The following is a 6,711-nucleotide window of genomic DNA, read 5'->3' as shown; positions in this document are numbered from 1 at the left end:
TGAATAACTTCATCATCATCTGTGAGTTCCTGGGCTCACTCACTGTTTAATTTCCAATATCCGGCACAGTGCTTGGCATAAAGACAACCAATTACTATTGTCATTATTAACCAATAGGGAGTGGGAGACTCCACATCCCTGGCTTCCAGAGCATCCTATTCATGTCCTTGGTTAACTATACAGTTATTATCAAGAGGTATGTTGAATGCATTATGCCATGCTTAGCACAGGCCCTTTCTCATGCTGGGTAGTTAATAAATTTTGCAGGATGAAAGACATCCTGCACTATGACAGGCCCTTTAACAGCCACCAGGAGATGTGGCTCCCATCAGGAAGCTTCCATAAACCTCTTAACCTTATCCTTCAGAGGGCAGACAGAATGAAAACTACAATCACAGAAAACGAATCAAACTGATCACATGGAAGGCAGCCTTCTCTAACTCAATGAAACTATGAGCCATGCCATGTGGGGCCATCCAAGACAGACGGGTCGTGGTGGAGAGGTCTGATAAAACATGATCCACTGGAAAAGGGAATGGAAAACCACTGCAGTACTCTTGCCTTGAGAATCCCATGAACAGCATGAAGAGGCAAAAAGATAAGACACTGAAAGATGAAATCCCCAGGTTGATATGCTGCTGGAGATCAGCAGAGAAATAACTCCAGAAAGAATGAAGAGATGGAGCCTAAGCGAAAACAGTGCCCAGTTGTGGACGTGACTGGTGATGGAAGTATAGTTCAATGCTGTAAAGAACAATATTGCATAGGAACCTGGAATGTCAGGTCCATGAATCAAGGTAAATTAGAAGTGGTCAAACAGGAGATGGCAAGAGTGAACAATGACATTCTAGGAATCACTGAACTAAAATGGACTGGGATGGGTGAATTTAATTCAGATGACCATTATATCTACTACTGAGGGCAAGAATCCCTTAGAAAAAGATGAGTAACCCTCATAGTCAAAAAAGAGTCCAAAATGGAGTACTCGGGTATAATCTCAAAAATGGCAGCATGATCTCTGTTCATTGCCAAGGCAAAGCATTCAATACCATAGTAATCAAAGTCTATGCCCCAACCAGTAATGCTGAAGAAGCTGAAATTGAATGGTTCTATGAAGACCTACAAGACCTTCTAGAACTAACACCCCAAAAAAGAAGTCCTTTTCATCATAGGGGCTGGAATGCAAAAGTAGGAAGCCAAGAGACACCTGTAGTAACAGGCAAATTTGGCCCTAGAGTATAAAATGAAGCAGGGCAAAGGCTAAAAGAGTTTTGCCAAGAGAATGCACTGGTCATAGCAAACACCCTTTTCCAACAAGACAAGAGAAGACTCTACACATGGACATCACCAGTTGGTCAATACCAAAATCAGATTGATTATATTCTTTGCAGCCAAAGATGGGGAAGCTCTATACAGTCCGCAAAAACAAGATCAGGAGCTGACTGTGGCTCAGATCATGAACTCATTACTGCAAAACTTCAGACTTAGATTGAAGAAAGTAGGGAAAACCACTAGGCCATTCAGGTATGAGCCAAATCAAATCCCTCTTGATTATAGAGTGGAAGTGACAAATAGATTCAAGGGATTAGATCTGATAGACAGAGTGGCTGAAGAACTATGGATGGAAGTTTGTGACATTGTACAGGAGGCAGTGATCAAGACCATCCCCAAGAAAAAGAAAGGCAAAATGGTAGTCTGAGGAGGCCTTGCAAATAGCTGAGGAAAGAAGACAAGCTAAAGGCAAAGGAAAAAAGGAAAGATATACCATTTGAATTCAGAGTTCCAAAGAATAGCAAGGAGAGAAAAAGCCTTCCTCAGTGCAAAGAAACAGAGGGAAACAATATAATGGGAAAGACTAGAGATCTCTTCAAGAAAATTAGAGATACCAAGGGAAAATTTCATCAAAGATGGGCACAATAAAGGACAGAAATGGTATGGACCTAACAGAAGCAGAAGATATTAAGAAGGGATGGCAAGAAAAAAAAAAAAAGAATAGATGGCAAGAATACACAGAAGAACTGTACAAAAAGATCTTAATGACCCAGATAACCAAGATGGTGTGGTCACTCATGTAGAGCCAGACATCCTGGAATGTGAAGTCAAGTGGGCCTTAGGAAACATCACTATGAGCAAAGCTAGTGGAAGTGATGAAGTTCCAGTTGAGCTATTTCAGATCCTAAAAGATGATGCTGTGAAAGTGCTGCACTCAATATGCCAGCAAATTTGGAAAGTGCAGCACTGGCCACAGGACTGGAAAAGTTCAGCTTTCATTCCAATCCCAAAGAAGGGCAATGTCAAAGAATGCTCCAACTACTGCACAATTGCACTCATCTCACACACTAGCAAAGTAATGCTCAAAATTCTCCAAGCCAGGCTTCAATAGTATATGAACCATGAACTTCCAGATCTTCAAGCTGGATTTTAAAAAGGCAGAGGAAGCAGATATCAAATTGCCAACATCTGCTAGATCATCGAAAAAGCAAGAGTTCCAGACAAACATCTACTTCTGCTTTATTGATTACGCCAAAGCCTTTGAGTGTAGATCACAACAAACTGGAAATTTTTTCAAGAGATGAGAATACCAGACTACTTTACCTGCCTCCTGAGAAATCTGTATGCAGGTCAAGAAACAACAGTTAGAATCAGACATGGAACAACAGACTGGTTCCTAATCAGGAAAGGAGTACGTCAGGCTGTATATTGTCACCCTGCTTATTTAATTTATATACAGAGTACATCATGCAAAATGCTGGGCTGGATGAAGCACAAGCTAGAATCAAGATTGCTGGGAGACATATCAATAAACTCAGATATGCGGATGACATCACCCTTATGGCAGAAAGTGAAGAGGAACTGAAGAGCCTCTTGATGAAAAGTGAAAGAGAAGAGTGAAAACGCTGGCTTAAAACTCAACATTCAAAAACTAAGGTCATGGCATCCAGTCACATCACTTCATGGCAAGTAGATGGGGAAACAATTTAAACAGTGACAGACTTTATTTTTCTGGGCCCCAAAATCACTGGAGATGGTGACTGCAGCCATGAAATTAAGACACTTGCTCCTTGGAAGAAAAGCTATGACCAACCTAGACAGCATATTAAAAAGCAGAGACATTACTTTGACAACAAAGGTCCATCTAATCAGACTATGGTTTTTCAAGTAGTCATGTATGAATGTGAGAGTTGGACTATAGAGAAAGCTGAGCACCAAAGAATTGATGCTTTTGAACTGTGGTGTTGGAGAAGACTCTTGAGAGTCCCTTGGACTGCAAGGAGATCCAAGCAGTTGATCCTAAAGGAAATCAGTCCTGAATATGCATTGGACAGACAATCTTGAAACTGAAACTCCAATACTTTGGCCACCTGATGTGAAGAACTGACTCATTGGAACAGACCCTGATACTGGGAAAGATTGAGGGCAGGAGCAGGAGGGGACGACAGAGGATGAGATGGTTGGATGGCATCACCGACTGAATAGACATGAGTTTGAGTAAACTCCAAGAGTTGGTGATGGACAGGGAGGCCTGTCATGCTGCAGTCCATGGGGTTGCAAAGAGTCGGACAGGACTGAGGGACTGAACTAAACTGAATTGAACTTATACATCCTTAGGAGTACTCTTGGAACATTCTCAGAACTTAAAGCTGAGAATAAGGAATGACCAATTGCAGACAGATACTAGGAAAACTTTTCACATGGTAATAACAGCCATATTGTTTGGAGGCATTATTCCAGAGAAGCCAGTGTAGGATAAGAGCAGAGTGCAATATCCAGCAGAATCTCCAAAATTAAACTAGACAGAAGAGGAGGAATCTGGTTGTCTCTAGAACAGGGATATTTTTCATCTCTTGGCCACAGCAAACCAAACAATTTTTTTTTCTAATTTCTTAATGAGAATGAATTGAAGAAGAGCATTCAACTTCTATATGCTCTGCTTGATGAACAGAGTTCTTCCCAAATTAATCATACTCCTTAAAGTGAATATTTTTATTTGTAGTTTATACCTTTGTGCTTTCATAACATCTTAATGTATATATTTCTCAACTCCAATACCATTGTAATTTAGATTAGGTTGCTGCAGGAATTCCCTGGTGTTTCAGGGGTGAGGACCACGAATTTTCACTGCTAAGGGTCCAGAGGCTAAGGGCCAAGTAACAAGCTGCATGGCATGGTCAAAAATATAGAGAGATTAGGTAACTGCTACTGTGACTCTAATAATAAAAATGCTGTCTTTCTCAAGTGAGCAAATTAGGTAATTTGTAGTTTTGCTTAAACAAACTTATCTCTCTGGGTAAGCTACATAAAATTCAGTGGAATAATTTGGTAGATAATGAAATCCGTCAAATGACTTGCTCCACCAAAGCGTTCCAGGGTGTTCTGGTGAAAGAGAATGCAGCTGGGGCTTGAGAACAGGAATTCTGCCATAACTGCACATAGTTCAAACACACGTCTGTGTTCTCCCAAGCCTTGTAAGGGTCCCATAGTTTCTCCAAAGAGCTTTTGCCGTCCCAGCAAAACCTTAAAATTAGGGTTGGCAGATAAAATACAGGGCAATTCAGATAAGTCTGAATTTCAGATAAACAAGGGCAATTCTTTAATATAAGTATGTCCCACATTTATATTTACTGTTTATCTAAAATTCAAATTTAACTGGGCATCTTGCAGTTTTTATTTTCTGAACCTAGCAATCCTAATTAAACTACATTCATCATTAAAAGAAAACTGCTGTTTCTTTCAGGTCTTTCTACCCATAATCACATGAAGCCACAGAAGATTAGAGAAGGAAGTGAAAGAAGTTTCCTTGAGCTCTTACTAAGCGCCTATGGCTGTCACATGAGGCATAGATGTTACATTACTTGGACTTCTTAAGGAGAAGAGTTAGGGAGGTGGCGTTTGTGAAGCTGGTGATTAGCTTTTCACGTATGGTCTTTTGTCATTCCTATCTCTGTTGGTACAGCGGGGTGGTGTGTTTTGCAGCATGTATTTCCTTTGATAAAGCCAGCTACTGATGAGGCCGTGAATTCAATTTTGAGGAGTATAGGTCCACTCACTCTCTGAGTTTAGGGACCTCAGTTACATTATTAGTACCTTTGATAAATCATAAACAACCAGCTGATTGCTTGGTCCTAGGAATTTAAATATCTAGGCATTCAGTTTAATTAAGCATTTCATTGGGAAACACATAACACAGACTACAGTCCCTAGAACTGTGACAGCTATATTGCAGTTTTATAGCCCCAAATTTAATCATCAGGTGCTGATTAATCCTGCTCTAAATATCTTCCATAGCAAGGTAGTGACCCAGATTCTTTAAGCTTCTAAAGGGGAAGCGGGATTGGGGGAGGGGTGGTGGGTACAGTGCTAAAAACACAGATGGCCATCCTTTTATTTTTGCTCCCCTGTTCTCTGGGATTTTTTATCTCAGCTGAAAGCAAACTTCCCCCTTTAGCACCTGTGTTCATAAAACCATCATTTAATATTTTTAAAAAACTTTAAAAAAGGAAAGCCCTTTTAAAATTATCCAACTCAGAGTTTGTAAAGACTGGGTTCAAATTTTCATAGCTCATTTTCAGTCAGTGAAACACAAGACCCCTACTGGGACCACATTCCCATTCTGACCTTCCTCCTCATTTTGGTCCTCTTCCCCCAAACTGTCCAGGATTTCTCTCCTTGAACCGTTCTGCCTAGAATGTCCTCACTTTGTTCAGCCAAATGGCCTTTATACTTTGTTCAGCCCCCAGCTCAGATGCCACCCTCTTCTGAAGTGGGCTCTGTGCTTCCCCTCAGACTGTACCAAGTGCCATTCCTCTGTGACCCCATGACTGCTTTGACGTGTCTATATCACTAGATGTATGTACATTTCAAGATATTAATTTTCATTTGCTTCTAAAAGTGAAGTTTGCTTGTGCATGTGTGCTAAGTTGCTTCAGTCATGTCCTACCCTTTGTGACCCTCTGCACTGTAGCCCTCCAGGTTCTTCTGTCCTTGGGAGTCTCCAGGCAAAAATACTGCAATGGGTTGCATGACCTCTTCCAGGGCCTGCTCCTGACCCATGGATCAAACCCAAATTTCTTACGTCTCCTGCATTGGCAGGCAGGTTCTTTACTGCTAGCGCCTCCTGGGAAGCCCGAAGTTTGCTTGTATAAAATGGAAAATGAAAAAATATAAAGAAAACTGTGTCATCAGTAACTCTACCATTCAGAAATACAGTGTACATTTTTGGGTGTATTGCCTTCCGGACTTCTTTCCATGTATATTGTGATAGGTTAATTACAAACATTTTCCCAATTCTCTACCCATGCCTGTGTTCTCGTCATTTGCAATGTGACTTTGAGGCTCTTTCTGTCAAGAGGTGAGTTCTATTTTCCCATCTTTTTTTTTTGTGGAAGGGTTGATCTCCTGACTTTATTTGAAAAATAAAATATGGCAAAAATACCAGTTCTGAGCCTTGTACACTTCCACTTTCTCCCAGAACCCTGATTTGCCATGAGAGCAAGCCCAGGCTAGCCTGAGGAAGAATAAAAGAACATTTGGAGAGTAGATGATTACTCCAGCTGAGGCCATCCTACATTAGCCAGCTAGTCAAAGATGCCCAAACAAACCTAGCAGGTAAACCTAGGTGAAATGGCCTAGGCGAGCCCAGCCTAAAATGACTGCAAAATTATAAACTAAATAAATGGCTAAGTCACTAAGTTTTGAGGAGTCCTTTGTTAT

Source organism: Cervus canadensis, chromosome 2 (genome assembly GCF_019320065.1).
Source record: "Cervus canadensis isolate Bull #8, Minnesota chromosome 2, ASM1932006v1, whole genome shotgun sequence".
In the NCBI taxonomy this organism is placed as follows: domain Eukaryota; kingdom Metazoa; phylum Chordata; class Mammalia; order Artiodactyla; family Cervidae; genus Cervus; species Cervus canadensis.
Note: the sequence above shows the minus strand (reverse complement) of the source record.